The 22,957-nt window shown below is 37.0% G+C and overlaps 1 protein-coding gene and 2 long non-coding RNA genes across 7 annotated transcripts in view; 1 reads left to right on the top strand and 2 right to left on the bottom strand.

Moving 5' to 3' along the window:
* The window catches only part of LOC123502382, a 137,133-nt gene that overhangs the window by 43,703 nt on the left and 70,473 nt on the right, over positions 1 to 22,957 (bottom strand). The window lies entirely within an intron of this gene.
* Positions 1 to 22,957, top strand: part of LOC123502400 — a 50,743-nt gene that overhangs the window by 16,574 nt on the left and 11,212 nt on the right. The window lies entirely within an intron of this gene.
* The window catches only part of LOC123502433, a 13,828-nt gene continuing 1,849 nt past the window's right edge, over positions 10,979 to 22,957 (bottom strand). Inside the window, exon 2 of the long non-coding RNA XR_006674060.1 lies at positions 10,979 to 11,463. This is a non-coding gene — a long non-coding RNA (uncharacterized LOC123502433). The remainder of the gene's footprint in view (positions 11,464 to 22,957) is intronic.

The raw sequence follows: 22,957 nt of genomic DNA, 5'->3' as shown, positions 1-22,957 counted from the left end.
ACTGCGTCATTAAACTGTATATTAATGTACTTTAACTACTTTACTTGTACGGTAAGTCCTCGTTACACGGTACATGTGCGTTCCTGAAAACCTTACCACAAATCAGAATTACCGTATCCCGAACCCATTATAACGTGCAATAATAGGGAATGCGCTCCAGCTTCCTGGGAGGTAGGCTAGAAAATGGCCTGTTCATACTCAGATATTGTGTACAAAAATCATTTCAAAGTAAAAAAATCTTTAATTGTCATATCAATAGATGTTTGCAAAGTTTTAGACAGTATAAGAAGGGATTATAGGATCAAAATTCTTATGGAATATCAAATAAATGAAAAGTACTAGACCTAATAACAAAAGTTTACCCTGGAGACAAAACTAGACTAAGACTTCAAACACAAAATTTAACAAGTGGCATCAGACAGACAGACAGACAGACAGACAGCAGGGGGATGTACATACAGCCTCCATAACACTTGGCAAATTAACCCTTCACTACCAGGACGTGCTTTCATACATAGTCATTCTGTTTTCTATTTTGGTGATTCTATACAGCTTCACAAACTTATTATGTGGGGATTCAAATAGTGAAAACTCAGGCCATTAATCCTCTGACCTCCATAGACTCTTCCTAATGTCAATAAAATCGTCTAATCACGCCCAAAACTCACAGTAAAAATGCCTCCCAGTACTGAAGGGGTTAAAAATTATGAAGACTGTGGCCACTAATCTTGTGATCTCCATAGACTCTTCCTAATGTCAATAAAATGGTCTAATGGTACACAAATCTCAAGGTAAAATACGTCCCAGAACTGAAGGGGTTAAAATAGTGAAGACTGTGGCCATTAATCTTCTGACCTCCATACACCCTTCCTAATGTCATCAAACTGGTCTAATGGTACACAAACCTCAAGGTAAAATGTATCCCAGTACTGAAGGGGTTAAAATAGTGAAAACTGTGGCCGTTTATCCTCTGCCCTCCATACACCCTTCCTAATGTCAATAAAATGGTCTAATGGTACACAAATCTCAAGTTAAAAATGTGTCCCAGTACTGAAGGGGTTAAAATAGTGAAAACTGTGGCCATTTATCCTCTGCCCTCCATACACCCTTCCTAATGTCAATAAAATGGTCTAATGGTACACAAACCTCAAGGTAAAAATATGTCCCAGTACTGAAGGGGTTAAAATAGTGAAGACTGGCCATTAATCTTCTGACCTCCATAACCCTTCCTAATGTCATCAAAATGGTATAATGGTACACAAACCTCAAGGTAAAAATATGTCCCAGTACTGAAGGGGTTAATAACTTTCAAAATAATAATAAAGACATTAGAAAGTGTAAATTTGTGTTTCAAAGATGACACTTTAAATGTGACTCACTTATTCTTTGCAGACGATGGAATGCTGTCAGTGAGCAGCATGGAAGACGCAGAGAGAGTGGCGGTCAGGTGGTGGTGGAGACAGGGAGAGTATGTGGCCTGGAGATTAACAAACAGAACACCAATAATCTTGTGACCTCCATGCACCCTTCCTAATGTCAATAAAGTTGTCTTATCATGCCCAAAATTGTCTTATATTGCCCTCAAAAATTACCAAACTATCTCAAAATGCCTCAAAACATGTCAAACTGTCTTAAAATGGCCTCAAAACATCCCAAACTGTCTTAAAATGCCCTCAAAACCTATCAAACTGTCTTAAAACTAACTCAAAACATGATAAACTCTCTTAAAATGCCCTCAAAAAATCCCAAACTGTCTTAAAATGGCCTCAAAACCTACCAAACTGTCTTAAAATTAACTCAAAACTGTCTTAAAATGCCCTCAAAACATCCCAAACTGTTTTAAAATGCCCTCAAAACCTACCAAACTGTCTTAAAATGCCCTCAAAACCTACCAAACTGTCTTAAATGACCTCAAAACATGACAAACTTTCTTAAAATAATTTTACACAATCTCAAATAAATCAAACTTCATTAACATCTGAGATATATATATATATATATATATATTCATTGCGAGTTTCAGTGTTTAGAGGAGGAAATCAGCGAATCGTTTTAGTCTCCGCTTCGTACCCAGAGTAAATATGAGTGCTTCCGTCGCCCGTCAGTCCTCAGTTCTACTTTAGCCACGATAGAGTGAGCGTGTTATGGTGTTTGGACAGCTAATCGCACCACAACTTAGGTCACCTCCGCCTTATAACAGTGCCACATCATTACTAACGTGCATTGGAGCCACTTTCCTGGGTTATAATAGTAATGAAATGCTGTGAGAAAGTTACAGTGCTGAAAACATAAGGGAAAACTGCATAACTTTCAAATAACATGTGCACTACACTACACTACACCGTGGATTATTTATCTTGGAGCGCTGCGGGTTGGTCAGTGTATGTCGTAGTCATGTTTCACCATCACCGCTACTCACTCACCCTCATCGTTGTGTTATCATTGCTCATCACTGGTAGATTCTCTCTCTCTCTCTCTCTACATGTGGTGGAAATTATATGTCTGCACATTATAATAACTTGCACATCAGTTATCTGACCTCTGACGATTACCTACCTTTACTGTTATGTATGTTTATTCTTGATGTTTATTCTTGCATGTACTTCTATATTATTTCTTGAGCAAATAGCCATTTCCTACCTTACTAAATCTTCACTGCTCGACATAAATTATTCCTAACAAACTTTCCGCATCTCATTCTTCCTTCCTTCCTTACCTGTCATACTTTCGTAACCATAACTTTTCACTTAAAAATCCTACCTCTGGAATCATAATTCTGACCTCAGTTCAAGCTGACATTTCTTACCAACATTGTTCTTCCTAACACAATTTCTACCCTCACTTTATTCACTGCCCACCTTTACCTTAAATAATTTCATGAACAACTCACCTACCATATGTAATCTGTCTTTCACCTAATGAATTGACAAACCCATGTAAACCCAGACTACTTTAGCAAGCCTACTCTATTTATATATACACTTGACCTAACCATATCTCTTACCTCTATCATTAGTTTCTTTCTTTATTTACCGTACCTTACCATATATCCAAGTCTCACTCACCTAACTCAATTTAACATACCTACCTTATATTAACCATGACTTTGTCATGGTTAAATAATCTGTACTTATTTGATAATAGATTGATTGATGAAATTATTTTGTTTTTGTTTTTCTCACCAAATCTAGCTAACTCTATCAAACATGACTTTGTTCATCAAATTAAGTTGATAAGCTGAACTTAAAAATTCTTACTGTTTTTTTTTTTTTATTTTCAAGTCTATACACATTCCTATAACCTGCTCTTGCACTCATCACTGGTAGATTAAAAAAAAAAAAAAACTACATGTGGTGGAAATTATATGTCTGCACATTATAATAACTTGCACATCAGTTATCTGACCTCTGACGATTACCTACCTTTACTGTTATGTATGTTTATTCTTGATGTTTATTCTTGCATGTACTTCTATATTATTTCTTGAGCAAATAGCCATTTCCTACCTTACTAAATCTTCACTGCTCGACATAAATTATTCCTAACAAACTTTCCGCATCTCATTCTTCCCTTCCTTCCTTACCTGTCATACTTTCGTAACCATAACTTTTCACTTAAAAATCCTACCTCTGGAATCATAATTCTGACCTCAGTTCAAGCTGACATTTCTTACCAACATTGTTCTTCCTAACACAATTTCTACCCTCACTTTATTCACTGCCCACCTTTACCTTAAATAATTTCATGAACAACTCACCTACCATATGTAATCTGTCTTTCACCTAATGAATTGACAAACCCATGTAAACCCAGACTACTTTAGCAAGCCTACTCTATTTATATATACACTTGACCTAACCATATCTCTTACCTCTATCATTAGTTTCTTTCTTTATTTACCGTACCTTACCATATATCCAAGTCTCACTCACCTAACTCAATTTAACATACCTACCTTATATTAACCATGACTTTGTCATGGTTAAATGCAGTACTTATTTGATAATAGATTGATTGATGAAATTATTTTGTTTTTTTGTTTTTTCTCACCAAATCTAGCTAACTCTATCAAACATGACTTTGTTCATCAAATTAAGTTGATAAGCTGAACTTAAAAATTCTTACTGTTTTTTTTTTATTTTCAAGTCTATACACATTCCTATAACCTGCTCTTGCACTCATCACTGGTAGATTAACAAAAAAAAAAAAAACTACATGTGGTGGAAATTATATGTCTGCACATTATAATAACTTGCACATCAGTTATCTGACCTCTGACGATTACCTACCTTTACTGTTATGTATGTTTATTCTTGATGTTTATTCTTGCATGTACTTCTATATTATTTCTTGAGCAAATAGCCATTTCCTACCTTACTAAATCTTCACTGCTCGACATAAATTATTCCTAACAAACTTTCCGCATCTCATTCTTCCCTTCCTTCCTTACCTGTCATACTTTCGTAACCATAACTTTTCACTTAAAAATCCTACCTCTGGAATCATAATTCTGACCTCAGTTCAAGCTGACATTTCTTACCAACATTGTTCTTCCTAACACAATTTCTACCCTCACTTTATTCACTGCCCACCTTTACCTTAAATAATTTCATGAACAACTCACCTACCATATGTAATCTGTCTTTCACCTAATGAATTGACAAACCCATGTAAACCCAGACTACTTTAGCAAGCCTACTCTATTTATATATACACTTGACCTAACCATATCTCTTACCTCTATCATTAGTTTCTTTCTTTATTTACCGTACCTTACCATATATCCAAGTCTCACTCACCTAACTCAATTTAACATACCTACCTTATATTAACCATGACTTTGTCATGGTTAAATGCTGTACTTATTTGATAATAGATTGATTGATGAAATTATTTTGTTTTTGTTTTTCTCACCAAATCTAGCTAACTCTATCAAACATGACTTTGTTCATCAAATTAAGTTGATAAGCTGAACTTAAAAATTCTTACTGTTTTTTTTTTTTTATTTTCAAGTCTATACACATTCCTATAACCTGCTCTTGCACTCATCACTGGTAGATTAACAAAAAAAAAAAAAAACTACATGTGGTGGAAATTATATGTCTGCACATTATAATAACTTGCACATCAGTTATCTGACCTCTGACGATTACCTACCTTTACTGTTATGTATGTTTATTCTTGATGTTTATTCTTGCATGTACTTCTATATTATTTCTTGAGCAAATAGCCATTTCCTACCTTACTAAATCTTCACTGCTCGACATAAATTATTCCTAACAAACTTTCCGCATCTCATTCTTCCCTTCCTTCCTTACCTGTCATACTTTCGTAACCATAACTTTTCACTTAAAAATCCTACCTCTGGAATCATAATTCTGACCTCAGTTCAAGCTGACATTTCTTACCAACATTGTTCTTCCTAACACAATTTCTACCCTCACTTTATTCACTGCCCACCTTTACCTTAAATAATTTCATGAACAACTCACCTACCATATGTAATCTGTCTTTCACCTAATGAATTGACAAACCCATGTAAACCCAGACTACTTTAGCAAGCCTACTCTATTTATATATACACTTGACCTAACCATATCTCTTACCTCTATCATTAGTTTCTTTCTTTATTTACCGTACCTTACCATATATCCAAGTCTCACTCACCTAACTCAATTTAACATACCTACCTTATATTAACCATGACTTTGTCATGGTTAAATGCTGTACTTATTTGATAATAGATTGATTGATGAAATTATTTTGTTTTTGTTTTTCTCACCAAATCTAGCTAACTCTATCAAACATGACTTTGTTCATCAAATTAAGTTGATAAGCTGAACTTAAAAATTCTTACTGTTTTTTTTATTTTCAAGTCTATACACATTCCTATAACCTGCTCTTGCACTCATCACTGGTAGATTAACAAAAAAAAAAAAAACTACATGTGGTGGAAATTATATGTCTGCACATTATAATAACTTGCACATCAGTTATCTGACCTCTGACGATTACCTACCTTTACTGTTATGTATGTTTATTCTTGATGTTTATTCTTGCATGTACTTCTATATTATTTCTTGAGCAAATAGCCATTTCCTACCTTACTAAATCTTCACTGCTCGACATAAATTATTCCTAACAAACTTTCCGCATCTCATTCTTCCCTTCCTTCCTTACCTGTCATACTTTCGTAACCATAACTTTTCACTTAAAAATCCTACCTCTGGAATCATAATTCTGACCTCAGTTCAAGCTGACATTTCTTACCAACATTGTTCTTCCTAACACAATTTCTACCCTCACTTTATTCACTGCCCACCTTTACCTTAAATAATTTCATGAACAACTCACCTACCATATGTAATCTGTCTTTCACCTAATGAATTGACAAACCCATGTAAACCCAGACTACTTTAGCAAGCCTACTCTATTTATATATACACTTGACCTAACCATATCTCTTACCTCTATCATTAGTTTCTTTCTTTATTTACCGTACCTTACCATATATCCAAGTCTCACTCACCTAACTCAATTTAACATACCTACCTTATATTAACCATGACTTTGTCATGGTTAAGTAATGCAGTACTTATTTGATAATAGATTGATTGATGAAATTATTTTGTTTTTTTGTTTTTTCTCACCAAATCTAGCTAACTCTATCAAACATGACTTTGTTCATCAAATTAAGTTGATAAGCTGAACTTAAAAATTCTTACTGTTTTTTTTTTTTATTTTCAAGTCTATACACATTCCTATAACCTGCTCTTGCACTCATCACTGGTAGATTAACAAAAAAAAAAAAAAAACTACATGTGGTGGAAATTATATGTCTGCACATTATAATAACTTGCACATCAGTTATCTGACCTCTGACGATTACCTACCTTTACTGTTATGTATGTTTATTCTTGATGTTTATTCTTGCATGTACTTCTATATTATTTCTTGAGCAAATAGCCATTTCCTACCTTACTAAATCTTCACTGCTCGACATAAATTATTCCTAACAAACTTTCCGCATCTCATTCTTCCCTTCCCTTCCTTACCTGTCATACTTTCGTAACCATAACTTTTCACTTAAAAATCCTACCTCTGGAATCATAATTCTGACCTCAGTTCAAGCTGACATTTCTTACCAACATTGTTCTTCCTAACACAATTTCTACCCTCACTTTATTCACTGCCCACCTTTACCTTAAATAATTTCATGAACAACTCACCTACCATATGTAATCTGTCTTTCACCTAATGAATTGACAAACCCATGTAAACCCAGACTACTTTAGCAAGCCTACTCTATTTATATATACACTTGACCTAACCATATCTCTTACCTCTATCATTAGTTTCTTTCTTTATTTACCGTACCTTACCATATATCCAAGTCTCACTCACCTAACTCAATTTAACATACCTACCTTATATTAACCATGACTTTGTCATGGTTAAATGCTGTACTTATTTGATAATAGATTGATTGATGAAATTATTTTGTTTTTTTTTTTCTCACCAAATCTAGCTAACTCTATCAAACATGACTTTGTTCATCAAATTAAGTTGATAAGCTGAACTTAAAAATTCTTACTGTTTTTTTTTTATTTTCAAGTCTATACACATTCCTATAACCTGCTCTTGCACTCATCACTGGTAGATTAACAAAAAAAAAAAAAAACTACATGTGGTGGAAATTATATGTCTGCACATTATAATAACTTGCACATCAGTTATCTGACCTCTGACGATTACCTACCTTTACTGTTATGTATGTTTATTCTTGATGTTTATTCTTGCATGTACTTCTATATTATTTCTTGAGCAAATAGCCATTTCCTACCTTACTAAATCTTCACTGCTCGACATAAATTATTCCTAACAAACTTTCCGCATCTCATTCTTCCCTTCCCTTCCTTACCTGTCATACTTTCGTAACCATAACTTTTCACTTAAAAATCCTACCTCTGGAATCATAATTCTGACCTCAGTTCAAGCTGACATTTCTTACCAACATTGTTCTTCCTAACACAATTTCTACCCTCACTTTATTCACTGCCCACCTTTACCTTAAATAATTTCATGAACAACTCACCTACCATATGTAATCTGTCTTTCACCTAATGAATTGACAAACCCATGTAAACCCAGACTACTTTAGCAAGCCTACTCTATTTATATATACACTTGACCTAACCATATCTCTTACCTCTATCATTAGTTTCTTTCTTTATTTACCGTACCTTACCATATATCCAAGTCTCACTCACCTAACTCAATTTAACATACCTACCTTATATTAACCATGACTTTGTCATGGTTAAATGCTGTACTTATTTGATAATAGATTGATTGATGAAATTATTTTGTTTTTTTGTTTTTTCTCACCAAATCTAGCTAACTCTATCAAACATGACTTTGTTCATCAAATTAAGTTGATAAGCTGAACTTAAAAATTCTTACTGTTTTTTTTTTATTTTCAAGTCTATACACATTCCTATAACCTGCTCTTGCACTCATCACTGGTAGATTAACAAAAAAAAAAAAAACTACATGTGGTGGAAATTATATGTCTGCACATTATAATAACTTGCACATCAGTTATCTGACCTCTGACGATTACCTACCTTTACTGTTATGTATGTTTATTCTTGATGTTTATTCTTGCATGTACTTCTATATTATTTCTTGAGCAAATAGCCATTTCCTACCTTACTAAATCTTCACTGCTCGACATAAATTATTCCTAACAAACTTTCCGCATCTCATTCTTCCCTTCCTTCCTTACCTGTCATACTTTCGTAACCATAACTTTTCACTTAAAAATCCTACCTCTGGAATCATAATTCTGACCTCAGTTCAAGCTGACATTTCTTACCAACATTGTTCTTCCTAACACAATTTCTACCCTCACTTTATTCACTGCCCACCTTTACCTTAAATAATTTCATGAACAACTCACCTACCATATGTAATCTGTCTTTCACCTAATGAATTGACAAACCCATGTAAACCCAGACTACTTTAGCAAGCCTACTCTATTTATATATACACTTGACCTAACCATATCTCTTACCTCTATCATTAGTTTCTTTCTTTATTTACCGTACCTTACCATATATCCAAGTCTCACTCACCTAACTCAATTTAACATACCTACCTTATATTAACCATGACTTTGTCATGGTTAAAATGCATATACTTATTTGATAATAGATTGATTGATGAAATTATTTTGTTTTTGTTTTTCTCACCAAATCTAGCTAACTCTATCAAACATGACTTTGTTCATCAAATTAAGTTGATAAGCTGAACTTAAAAATTCTTACTTTTTTTTTTTATTTTCAAGTCTATACACATTCCTATAACCTGCTCTTGCACTCATCACTGGTAGATTAAAAAAAAAAAAACTACATGTGGTGGAAATTATATGTCTGCACATTATAATAACTTGCACATCAGTTATCTGACCTCTGACGATTACCTACCTTTACTGTTATGTATGTTTATTCTTGATGTTTATTCTTGCATGTACTTCTATATTATTTCTTGAGCAAATAGCCATTTCCTACCTTACTAAATCTTCACTGCTCGACATAAATTATTCCTAACAAACTTTCCGCATCTCATTCTTCCCTTCCTTCCTTACCTGTCATACTTTCGTAACCATAACTTTTCACTTAAAAATCCTACCTCTGGAATCATAATTCTGACCTCAGTTCAAGCTGACATTTCTTACCAACATTGTTCTTCCTAACACAATTTCTACCCTCACTTTATTCACTGCCCACCTTTACCTTAAATAATTTCATGAACAACTCACCTACCATATGTAATCTGTCTTTCACCTAATGAATTGACAAACCCATGTAAACCCAGACTACTTTAGCAAGCCTACTCTATTTATATATACACTTGACCTAACCATATCTCTTACCTCTATCATTAGTTTCTTTCTTTATTTACCGTACCTTACCATATATCCAAGTCTCACTCACCTAACTCAATTTAACATACCTACCTTATATTAACCATGACTTTGTCATGGTTAAATAATGCAGTACTTATTTGATAATAGATTGATTGATGAAATTATTTTGTTTTTTTGTTTTTTCTCACCAAATCTAGCTAACTCTATCAAACATGACTTTGTTCATCAAATTAAGTTGATAAGCTGAACTTAAAAATTCTTACTGTTTTTTTTTTTTATTTTCAAGTCTATACACATTCCTATAACCTGCTCTTGCACTCATCACTGGTAGATTAACAAAAAAAAAAAAAAAACTACATGTGGTGGAAATTATATGTCTGCACATTATAATAACTTGCACATCAGTTATCTGACCTCTGACGATTACCTACCTTTACTGTTATGTATGTTTATTCTTGATGTTTATTCTTGCATGTACTTCTATATTATTTCTTGAGCAAATAGCCATTTCCTACCTTACTAAATCTTCACTGCTCGACATAAATTATTCCTAACAAACTTTCCGCATCTCATTCTTCCCTTCCCTTCCTTACCTGTCATACTTTCGTAACCATAACTTTTCACTTAAAAATCCTACCTCTGGAATCATAATTCTGACCTCAGTTCAAGCTGACATTTCTTACCAACATTGTTCTTCCTAACACAATTTCTACCCTCACTTTATTCACTGCCCACCTTTACCTTAAATAATTTCATGAACAACTCACCTACCATATGTAATCTGTCTTTCACCTAATGAATTGACAAACCCATGTAAACCCAGACTACTTTAGCAAGCCTACTCTATTTATATATACACTTGACCTAACCATATCTCTTACCTCTATCATTAGTTTCTTTCTTTATTTACCGTACCTTACCATATATCCAAGTCTCACTCACCTAACTCAATTTAACATACCTACCTTATATTAACCATGACTTTGTCATGGTTAAATGCTGTACTTATTTGATAATAGATTGATTGATGAAATTATTTTGTTTTTGTTTTTCTCACCAAATCTAGCTAACTCTATCAAACATGACTTTGTTCATCAAATTAAGTTGATAAGCTGAACTTAAAAATTCTTACTGTTTTTTTTTTTTTATTTTCAAGTCTATACACATTCCTATAACCTGCTCTTGCACTCATCACTGGTAGATTAACAAAAAAAAAAAAAAAAAAAACTACATGTGGTGGAAATTATATGTCTGCACATTATAATAACTTGCACATCAGTTATCTGACCTCTGACGATTACCTACCTTTACTGTTATGTATGTTTATTCTTGATGTTTATTCTTGCATGTACTTCTATATTATTTCTTGAGCAAATAGCCATTTCCTACCTTACTAAATCTTCACTGCTCGACATAAATTATTCCTAACAAACTTTCCGCATCTCATTCTTCCCTTCCCTTCCTTACCTGTCATACTTTCGTAACCATAACTTTTCACTTAAAAATCCTACCTCTGGAATCATAATTCTGACCTCACACACGCACGCACGCACGCACGCACGCACGCACACACACACACACACACACACACACACACACACACACACACACACACACACACACACACACACACACATTTCTCCCCACACGCACGCATACGCAAACACTCACACACACACACACACACACACACACACACACACACACACATTTCTGCCTGCACGCACGCACACGCATTTACTTATACGCACGCCGACTCACACACACACACACACACACACACACACACACACACACACACACACACACACACACACACACAATGAAGAGAGGACAGAAGAGGAGAAGAAAGAGTTTTTCTGGAGAATCTTGGATATGAGACTGAGGAAGTGGTTCATAACCCAGAAAAGTACAGCAAGAAAGGACTAAAGAAACTTACATATGAGCGAAATGTAATGTATTCCAACATAAATGGAGTGATATCATTTTAGAACTCAACGATTACTTGAGGGACAAGAACCCAGATATTGTGGGTCTTACTGAAACAAAACTGAGAGAGGAGAAGACCTGATGATGGTTGGAGAAGGAAATATAATGTTTGGAAAAGAAATAGAGTAGGTAAGATGGGAGGAGGAGTGATGTTGCTGGTTAAAAAGATATAAAGGTGGATCAAGTGAAAAAGGTATGGGAAAGGCAGAAGTGCTAAAGATCAGAGCAGAAACTAATGAAGGAAAAAGAGGCACTACATAGTGGTGTACGTACCACCTAAGACAAATGCATGGTCAGTACAGGAATATGAAGAAATGATAAGTGATACAGGAACATGTCTGGAAGAAATGTTTGGCTGTGAACGAACTATAATGATGGGAGATTTTAATTGTAAAGAGGTGTGTTGGGAGGACTGGTCAATGGAAGGATCAGAGACAACATGGGAAATACACTATTGACACTGGCAATGGAAAATGTGTTAACTCAGTGGGTCAAAGAAGATACTAGGTTTGGAGGAGAGGGAGCATCGTCAAGACTGGACTTGGTCTTTAGTACAGAGCCAATGGTCATTGAGGAGATGAGGGTGGAGTGCCCTTTAGCAAAGAGTGATCATGCAGTTTTGGAGTTCAAGGTGATAGACGAAGAGAAATCTAGAAGAAATGAAGAATATAAAGTGGGAAGATGGAATTATGCCAAGACAGATTTTGGAAACCTAAAGAAATTCTTTCAAGAGACAAATTGATGAAATTCAAGAGTGCTAAGGAGCAAATGAAAAGTGGAAGGAATTTATAAAATATACAAAGAAGGTGAGAAAAATTTGTACCAATAAGACAACATAGAGAAGTTGGAAAGCAGGACTGGTTTAACGATAGATGTGAAAAGGCTAGAACAAGAAAAGAGGATGCATGGAAGAGGTGGAGAAGGAAAAGACGGATTAAGCAGTGGGAAAGTTACAAAAGAGCAAGAAATGAATATGTGTTGATTAGAAGAGAAGAAAGAAAGAAACAAGAAAAGGATATAATTGATAAATGTAAAGACCAACCAAGGCTTTTTACAGACATGTGAACAACAACATCAAAAATAGAGAAAGTATTGAAAGTTTAGAAGTAAATGGAGTATGCAGTGAAGATCCCAGGAAATGGCAGAGGCTATGAATGGATGCTTTCGGAAGGTATTCACAAAGGAGACTGCTTTTGACAAACCACTGGTAATGGAACAGAAAGGGATTATGAAGGAGTTTCAAGTAACTGTGGAGGAGATCAAGAACATGATGGGAGTTTAGAAGTGAGAAAAGCTGTGGGACCTGATGGGGTATCAGGATGGATTTTAAGAGAATGCAGGAGCAATTGGCAGAAAAAGTTTGTGAAGTAATTGATGCCTCATTAAGGGAAGGTGTAGTGCCCCAAGACTGGAAAAGAGCTAACATTGTCCCAATCTATAAATCAGGTAACAAGAGAGACCCATTGAACTATAGACCAGTGTCACTTACAAGTGTGGTAGCTAAGATGTGTGAGAGGGTGGTGAAGAATAGATGGACAGACTTCTTGGAGAAAAATGACATACTTTGTGAGTGTCAATTTGGTTTTAGAAAAGGGCGTTCATGCACGACAAACCTGATATGTTACTATTCGAGGGTGATAGATGTAATACAGGAAAGAGATGGTTCTGATGGAATATATCTGATTTAAAAAGGCCTTTGATAAGGTACCACACCGGAGACTGATCTGGAAACTTGAAATGGTAGGAGGAGTGCATGGCAGTTTACTAAAATGGATGGAAGACTTTTGGTAGGAAGAGAAATGAGAACAATAATTAAGGACAGACCATCAGAATGGGGATTGGTGGAGAGTGGAGTTCCACAGGGATCAGTGTTGGCACCAGTAATGTTCGCGGTCTACATAAATGACATGGTGGATTGTCCAGTTATGTGAGCCTATTTGCAGACGATGCAAAATTGTTAAGAAAAGTGAGATGTGACAAAGATTGCGAACTACTCCAGGAAGACTTGGACAGAATATGGAAATGGAGCTGTACATGGCAAATGGAGTTCAACACGACAAAATGCAAGAAAATAGAGTTTGGCAAGAGTGAAAGAAGAATCAGGAGTATGTACAAGATAGGAAATGAAGACATAAAACCAGTCATGAAGAAAAGACCTTGGGGTGACAATTACCAATGACCTATCGCCAGAGAGACATATAAACAAAATAATTGGAGAAGTATTGAACTTATTGAGGAACATAAGAGTGGCGTTCGTATATTTAGATGAAGAAATGATGAAGAAAATAATTACTGCAATGATAAGACCGAGGCTTGAATATGCAACAATACAGTGGGCTCCGAACTTAAAGAAACACATAAGGAAACTAGAGAAAGTACAGAGGGCTGCAACGAAAATGGTGCCTGACTTAAGAGATTTGACTTATGAAGACAGACTGAAAAGAATGCAACTTCCAACCCTGGAAAACAGAAGAGAAAGGGAGACCTGATAGCAATATACAGAGTGATGATTGGCATGGAAAAATGGATAGGGAAGATCTGTGTATGTGGAATGGAAGAATGTCGAGAGGGCATGGGAAAAAACTAAAATGGCCACTTATAGGAGAGATGTGAAAAATATAGCTTCCTCATAGAAGGGTGGAAGCATGGAATAGTTTAGACGTGGAAGTGGTCAACGCAAGGAATATTCATGATTTTAAGAAAAAGCTGGACATTAATAGATATAGGTAAATACAACACACACACACACACACACACACACACACACACACACACACACACACACACACACACACACATTCTCACCTCCCCCAACACACACATACGAAGTTCTGCCCGCACGCACGCACACACGTTCGCATGCAAACACACGCAGACTCATATTTCACACACACACACACACACACACACAAAACAGTTGACAGCACGCACGCACGCACGCGTTCACACACACACACACACACACACACACACACACAGTTCTGCCAGTATAGGAAGCACACGCATAGGCACTGACTCACATATACACATAATGCATACTAACGTGTATTTTGACACTGGTTTCGTTTAGCTCTCTCTCTCTCTCTCTCTCTCTCTCTCTCTCTCTCTCTCTCTCTCTCTCTCTCTCTCTCTCTCTCTCTCTCTCTCTCTTTTTTTTTTTTACTTTAATACATATTTTTAATACATTGGTTAGTCAAGAGCTTCAGTAGGGTTGCTGAAAACTATCTTTGACATGGAATTAAATACATGGAACAACTAAAATATGCAAAAAACGAAATTCTCTCTCTCTCTCTCTCTCTCTCTCTCTCTCTCTCTCTCTCTCTCTCTCTCTCTCTCTCTCTCTCTCTCTCTCTCTCTCTCTCTCTCTCTCTTTTTTTTATTTTACAGGTGGTTATATATATTACATGGGACAGTTAAATATGCCTATGCTAAAGCTCATCCTTGCCGTAGGTGAGCTATCTTAAAGCTACTGCCCTTACACTTACATTATAAACAAATTGTAATGTAGTAATAACTAAACTTAATTTTTATAGATAATATTAGATGATACTTAAAAATACTATGTACATCCTAGGTGAAGAATTATGTACTAAATTGACATTAAGGAGGGTGTAGACGCAGCCACCTATGGGCTGCTACCTTAATTTGCTGTGTGGACAGGCCCCTCACATCCACATCTGTAGTGAGCTCGTTCCACCACACCACCGCTGCTGATGTAAAGGCACGCTGGTGAGTAGAGGTATGGGACCTCGGGACTTCCAGGAGGTCATTGGCCGACACCGTCTGTCTGTCTGTCTGTCTGTCTGTCTGTCTGTCTGTCTGTCTGTCTGTCTCTCTCTCTCTCTCTCTCTCTCTCTCTCTCTCTCTCTCTCTCTCTCTCTCTCTCTCTCTCTCTCTCAGAACATGTCTCTCTCTCTCTCTCTCTCTCTACCTATTCATGTCTCTCTCTCACTCTCTGTCTACCTCTCTCTCTCTCTCTCTCTCTCTCTCTCTCTCTCTCTCTCTCTCTCTCTCTCTCTCTCTCTCTCTCTCTCTCTCTCTCTCTCTCTCTCTCTCTCTCTCTCTCTTTATTTAAACAAAACTTAATACATAGGAACATGTACCCAAAGGCGCACTGTCGTGTGCTACCTATTCTAAGGGTACTACAATCTATTTCTCTACAATATTTACAAGACTTAAAATAGATAATATACAAGATGGTCAGCATGTAAATGAGATTCTCTCTCTCTCTCTCTCTCTCTCTCTCTCTCTCTCTCTCTCTCTCTCTCTCTCTCTCTCTCTCTCTCTCTCTCTCTCTCTCTCTCTCTCTCTCTCTCTCTCTCTCTCTCTCTCTCTCTCTCTCTCTCTCTCTCTCTCTCTCTCTCTCTCTCTTTTTTTTTTTTACTTTATTACATATTTTTTATACATTGGTTAGTCAAGAGCTTCAGTAGGGTTGCTGAAAACTATCTTTGACATGGAATTAAATACATGGAACAACTAAAATATGCAAAACGAAATTACCAATCTCATGGAACAACTCTCTGCTCTCTCTCTCTCTCTCTCTCTCTCTCTCTCTCTCTCTCTCTCTCTCTCTCTCTCTCTCTCTCTCTCTCTCTCTCTCTCTCTCTCTCTCTCTCTCTCTCTCGCTAAAATCGCCCGCCAAAAATAAAAACGCCCAAAAAAACAACCAAAAAGCTCGGATGCGAAGCCCTGTCAAAATGTCCCACCAAAAGAACATGCCAGAAAAAAAAAAATAATAAGAATGCCAAAAAGTCCCTCAACGAAGCACCGTAAAAATATCCCGCTAAAAAGCCCCCACAATAAACCTCTCCAAAAAGCCCCGCCAAAATGTCCCGCCAAAAAAGAACCGGCAAAAAGCCCCGCCACAACGCCCGATAAAATGTTCCACCTAAAAGCCTCACCACGAAGTCCCGCCAAAATGCCCCGCTAAATTGGACCGTAAACAATTCCCGCCATGAAGCACCGCCAATAACCCTGCAAAAAAATCCAACCACGATGCATCACACATACGCTCGCAGGCACAGGCACGCACACTCAAGTTCACACTCACACACACACACACACACACACACACCACATGTACACGCTTTTCTGCCAACACGCACGCATGCCTACGCACGCACTCACATTTTTTTCACACACGCACGCACGCACACGCACGCACAAACGCACACACACACACACACACACACACACACACACACACACACACACACACACACACACACACACACACACACACACACACGGCCCGGTAGCTCAGTGGTTATAGCGCTGGCTTCACAAGCCAGATGACCGGGGTTCGATTCCCCGGCCGGGTGGAGATATTTGGGTGTGTCTCCTTTCACGTGTAGCCCCTGTTCACCCACCAGTGAGTAGGTACGGGATGTAAATCGAGGAGTTGTGACCTTGTTGTCCCGGTGTGTGGTGTGTGCCTTGTCTCAGACCTATCCCAAGATCGGAAATAATGAGCTTTGAGCTCGCTCCGTAGGGTAACGTCTGGCTGTCTCGTCATAGACTGCAGCAGATTAAACAGTGAATTACACACACACACACACACACACACACACATTTCTCCCCACACGCACGCAATATCACGCACGCATACGCAAACACTCACATTCACACACACACACATTTCTGCCTGCACGCACGCACACGCATTTACTCATACACACACCGATTCACACACACACACACACACACACACACACACACATTCTCACCTCCCCACACACACACATACGCAGTTCTGCCCGCACGCACGCACACACGTTCGCTGGCAAACACACCCAGACTCATATTCACACACACACACACACACACACACACACACACACACGAAAACAGTTGACAGCGCGCACGCACGCACGCGTTCACATTCTCACACACACACACACACACACAGTTCTGCCAGCATAGGAAGCACGCATAGGCACTGACTCACATATACACATAATGCACACTAACGTGTACTTTGACACACTGGTTTCGTTTAGGTGAGGTGAGGGTAGGTTAGGATAGGATAGGTTAAGTTACACCCTTCTTAATGTAAATAAAATGGTAAATAAATCTCAAGGTAAAAATGTGTCCTAGTATTGAAGGGATTAAAATAGTGATGATTGTGGCCATTAATCTTTTGACTCTCTCTCTCTCTCTCTCTCTCTCTCTCTCTCTCTCTCTCTCTCTCTCTCTCTCTCTCTCTCTCTCTCTCTTCTAACGGTGTCACACAGTAATGGACATCGTATTTGTCATTAAATTAATTCATTTATTATTACACGTGTATATATATGTGTTGTATGTCTAAATATGGTAACGAGTGTGGCACCAAAGACGGGTGAGCTGACAGGATCACGCCACCCTACGTCACACGAGTCATGGAACTTTCCATAACCTATTTATTGCCATCGATAATTAATGGGTTGCATGTACATTATATTATATAAGTTATTTGCATACTTATCTCTTATGTAATGTATTTTAACATGTACTAATCTTATTCGTAGGTTAATTTTCCTTGCCTAATACATGTAATTAGATAGGGTTGCCATACGTCCAGATTTTTCCGGACATGTCCGGAATTCAGATAAAGAAATCTGCGTCCGGGGAGATTTTTGAAAATCCCTCAAATGTCCGGAATTTCACCTTCCATCAGTAACTGTTAAAAAATCACATTTATTAGATTTCCTTGGGTTGAAATGATGAGAGAGAGAGAGAGAGAAGAGAGAGAGAGAGAGAGAGAGAGAGAGAGAGAGGGTTCATCGAGTGGCAGCTGCTTTGGTTTGGTTTCGGTCAAGACTGACGTGTATGGGTCCTATATGAAGTCGGTGTTCGCAGCCTTCCCAACGCCGCCTCATGTTTTCCAGTATATCAGGACCATAATCAGGTGTTAGTGAAGGTGTCCGGAATTTTGATAGTTCATATATGGCAACCCTAAATTAGAAGACTATCATCTTTAATATACCAATGTATAGGGACTGTGGTAAACCCACTCAGCGTGCCTTGAACCGGCTGGGAAGTCAATCAGCTTGCCGGGGTGTAACGCGTTATCACGTACCGACACAGGTTGTCCCGTATACGCCACACCTTTCTCCAGATCGCTGTATTTAATCTTAAATATATTTATAGACAAATACAAGTTCACCTTTGATATTCACCTGAAAAAACAAACTAAACCAAGTGACTTTACCTACAACAGAGAGGTAAAAACTAATTAATAGCATCCCGGGGTAATTGATAATTCTAAATAACTCGGAACTCTCTCTCTCTCTCTCTCTCTCTCTCTCTCTCTCTCTCTCTCTCTCTCTCTCTCTCTCTCTCTCTCTCTTACCTGCGGCAGGCCACCAATGAATGTGGGGTCAGGATGGAAGGAGGTGGGGAGGACTGAGTTGTTTGTCCCCTCTTGGCACAGCTCTCTTAGTCTCTACCAGGCGGCCGTCAACCTTGTGTGGCCGAGCCTTCTGCACCGCGTCTACGTGCTGGGACTGTCAAGGTCACGAAGCCGAACCCTCGCGACCTGTAGTGTGTGGTGAGTGTGTCGGTTATGGTGGTGGTGGTGGTGGTGGTGGTGGTGAGATAGAAATAGAAATAAAATGATATATATATATATATATATATATATATATATATATATATATATATATATATATATATATATATATATATATAGAGAGAGAGAGAGAGAGAGAGAGAGAGAGAGAGAGAGAGAGAATTATCTATTATACTCAATTTCCGTTAATGATACTTTTTTTATCTTTATTCGTTGATTTACAGGCAGGGTTGAGAGAGAGAGAGAGAGAGAGAGAGAGAGAGAGAGAGAGAGAGAGAGAGAGAGAGAGAGAGAGATTATTATCAATTTCCGTTAATGATACTTTTTCATCTTCATTCGTTGATTTACAAGCAGGGTTGATTTACAAGCAGGGAGAGAGAGAGAGAGAGAGAGAGAGAGAGAGAGAGAGAGAGAGATCTATTATTGTTATTATCTATTATAATATATTTCCTTAACTCTCTCTCTCTCTCTCTCTCTCTCTCTCTCTCTCTCTCTCTCTCTCTCTGTAGTAGTAGTAGTAGTAGTAGTAGTAGTAGTAGTAGTAGTAGTAATAATAATAATAATAATAATAATAATAATAATAATAATAATGATGATGATGATGATGATAATATGCAACATGTGAAATTATAATAACTATAATAACAATAGGTAATTAAAGCACTGTATTTACCTTGAGATCTGATCGGAAGCATAATAGCCGAGCCACCATATCCTTACAAGTCAGGAGACCGACTGGCCGGTTTTTTTTTTTTTTTTTTTTTTTGTTGTTTAGGTTTGTCAGCATCTGCTGACACGGGCTATGTAGAGTCCGTCAAGGTAGGGGCGGATAAGTACGAGGCTGTTAAAATAACAGTGGCGGTGGTGGGTACTTGGTGACAATGTGTGCGAGAAGGCACAAATTGTTACCAGCGTCCTCCCCAACTGGCCGGTGACGTTCAGAATCAAATACTTCTATGCACGCGGGATCAAGCGATGGACTCTCGTCCTTATGGACCGCTCGCACATACATGCACCATACTCCCACATTTTATATCTGAGCCCTCCATAAGGACGAGAATCCATCGCTTGTTGACGCGTACATCGTCCAGTCTGACAATGCGTACAGGTGTTAGACAAGTCCGGGATTCGGAAACTTCACCAGCCAGCCAGTTGGTTTCCTGACTTGAAAAGTTATTGGGAACTCGGCAGTCGTACTTCCGATCAGATCTCAAGTACAGACAGTACAGTGCTTCAATTACGTATAGTTATTATCATTATTAGAATTGCACGTGTTACATGACGATTACCTACCTTTACTGTTATGTATGTTTATTCTTGATGTTTATTCTTGCATGTACTTCTATATTATTTCTTGAGCAAATAGCCATTTCCTACCTTACTAAATCTTCACTGCTCGACATAAATTATTCCTAACAAACTTTCCGCATCTCATTCTTCCCTTCCTTCCTTACCTGTCATACTTTCGTAACCATAACTTTTCACTTAAAAATCCTACCTCTGGAATCATAATTCTGACCTCAGTTCAAGCTGACATTTCTTACCAACATTGTTCTTCCTAACACAATTTCTACCCTCACTTTATTCACTGCCCACCTTTACCTTAAATAATTTCATGAACAACTCACCTACCATATGTAATCTGTCTTTCACCTAATGAATTGACAAACCCATGTAAACCCAGACTACTTTAGCAAGCCTACTCTATTTATATATACACTTGACCTAACCATATCTCTTACCTCTATCATTAGTTTCTTTCTTTATTTACCGTACCTTACCATATATCCAAGTCTCACTCACCTAACTCAATTTAACATACCTACCTTATATTAACCATGACTTTGTCATGGTTAAGTAATGCAGTACTTATTTGATAATAGATTGATTGATGAAATTATTTTTTTTTTTTTTTTTTCTCACCAAATCTAGCTAACTCTATCAAACATGACTTTGTTCATCAAATTAAGTTGATAAGCTGAACTTAAAAATTCTTACTGTTTTTTTTTTTTTTTTTTTTTCAAGTCTATACACATTCCTATAACCTGCTCTTGCACTCATCACTGGTAGATTAACAAAAAAAAAAAAAAACTACATGTGGTGGAAATTATATGTCTGCACATTATAATAACTTGCACATCAGTTATCTGACCTCTGACGATTACCTACCTTTACTGTTATGTATGTTTATTCTTGATGTTTATTCTTGCATGTACTTCTATATTATTTCTTGAGCAAATAGCCATTTCCTACCTTACTAAATCTTCACTGCTCGACATAAATTATTCCTAACAAACTTTCCGCATCTCATTCTTCCTTCCCTTCCTTACCTGTCATACTTTCGTAACCATAACTTTTCACTTAAAAATCCTACCTCTGGAATCATAATTCTGACCTCAGTTCAAGCTGACATTTCTTACCAACATTGTTCTTCCTAACACAATTTCTACCCTCACTTTATTCACTGCCCACCTTTACCTTAAATAATTTCATGAACAACTCACCTACCATATGTAATCTGTCTTTCACCTAATGAATTGACAAACCCATGTAAACCCAGACTACTTTAGCAAGCCTACTCTATTTATATATACACTTGACCTAACCATATCTCTTACCTCTATCATTAGTTTCTTTCTTTATTTACCGTACCTTACCATATATCCAAGTCTCACTCACCTAACTCAATTTAACATACCTACCTTATATTAACCATGACTTTGTCATGGTTAAGTAATGCAGTACTTATTTGATAATAGATTGATTGATGAAATTATTTTGTTTTTTGTTTTTCTCACCAAATCTAGCTAACTCTATCAAACATGACTTTGTTCATCAAATTAAGTTGATAAGCTGAACTTAAAAATTCTTACTGCTTTTTTTTATTTTCAAGTCTATACACATTCCTATAACCTGCTCTTGCACTCATCACTGGTAGATTAACAAAAAAAAAAAAAACTACATGTGGTGGAAATTATATGTCTGCACATTATAATAACTTGCACATCAGTTATCTGACCTCTGACGATTACCTACCTTTACTGTTATGTATGTTTATTCTTGATGTTTATTCTTGCATGTACTTCTATATTATTTCTTGAGCAAATAGCCATTTCCTACCTTACTAAATCTTCACTGCTCGACATAAATTATTCCTAACAAACTTTCCGCATCTCATTCTTCCTTCCTTCCTTACCTGTCATACTTTCGTAACCATAACTTTTCACTTAAAAATCCTACCTCTGGAATCATAATTCTGACCTCAGTTCAAGCTGACATTTCTTACCAACATTGTTCTTCCTAACACAATTTCTACCCTCACTTTATTCACTGCCCACCTTTACCTTAAATAATTTCATGAACAACTCACCTACCATATGTAATCTGTCTTTCACCTAATGAATTGACAAACCCATGTAAACCCAGACTACTTTAGCAAGCCTACTCTATTTATATATACACTTGACCTAACCATATCTCTTACCTCT

The sequence above is a fragment of the Portunus trituberculatus genome, chromosome 11, assembly GCF_017591435.1.
Source record: "Portunus trituberculatus isolate SZX2019 chromosome 11, ASM1759143v1, whole genome shotgun sequence".
NCBI classification, from domain to species: Eukaryota; Metazoa; Arthropoda; class Malacostraca; order Decapoda; family Portunidae; genus Portunus; species Portunus trituberculatus.
The sequence above is the reverse complement of the archived record's forward strand: the minus strand, read 5'-3'. Positions and strand labels throughout refer to the sequence as shown.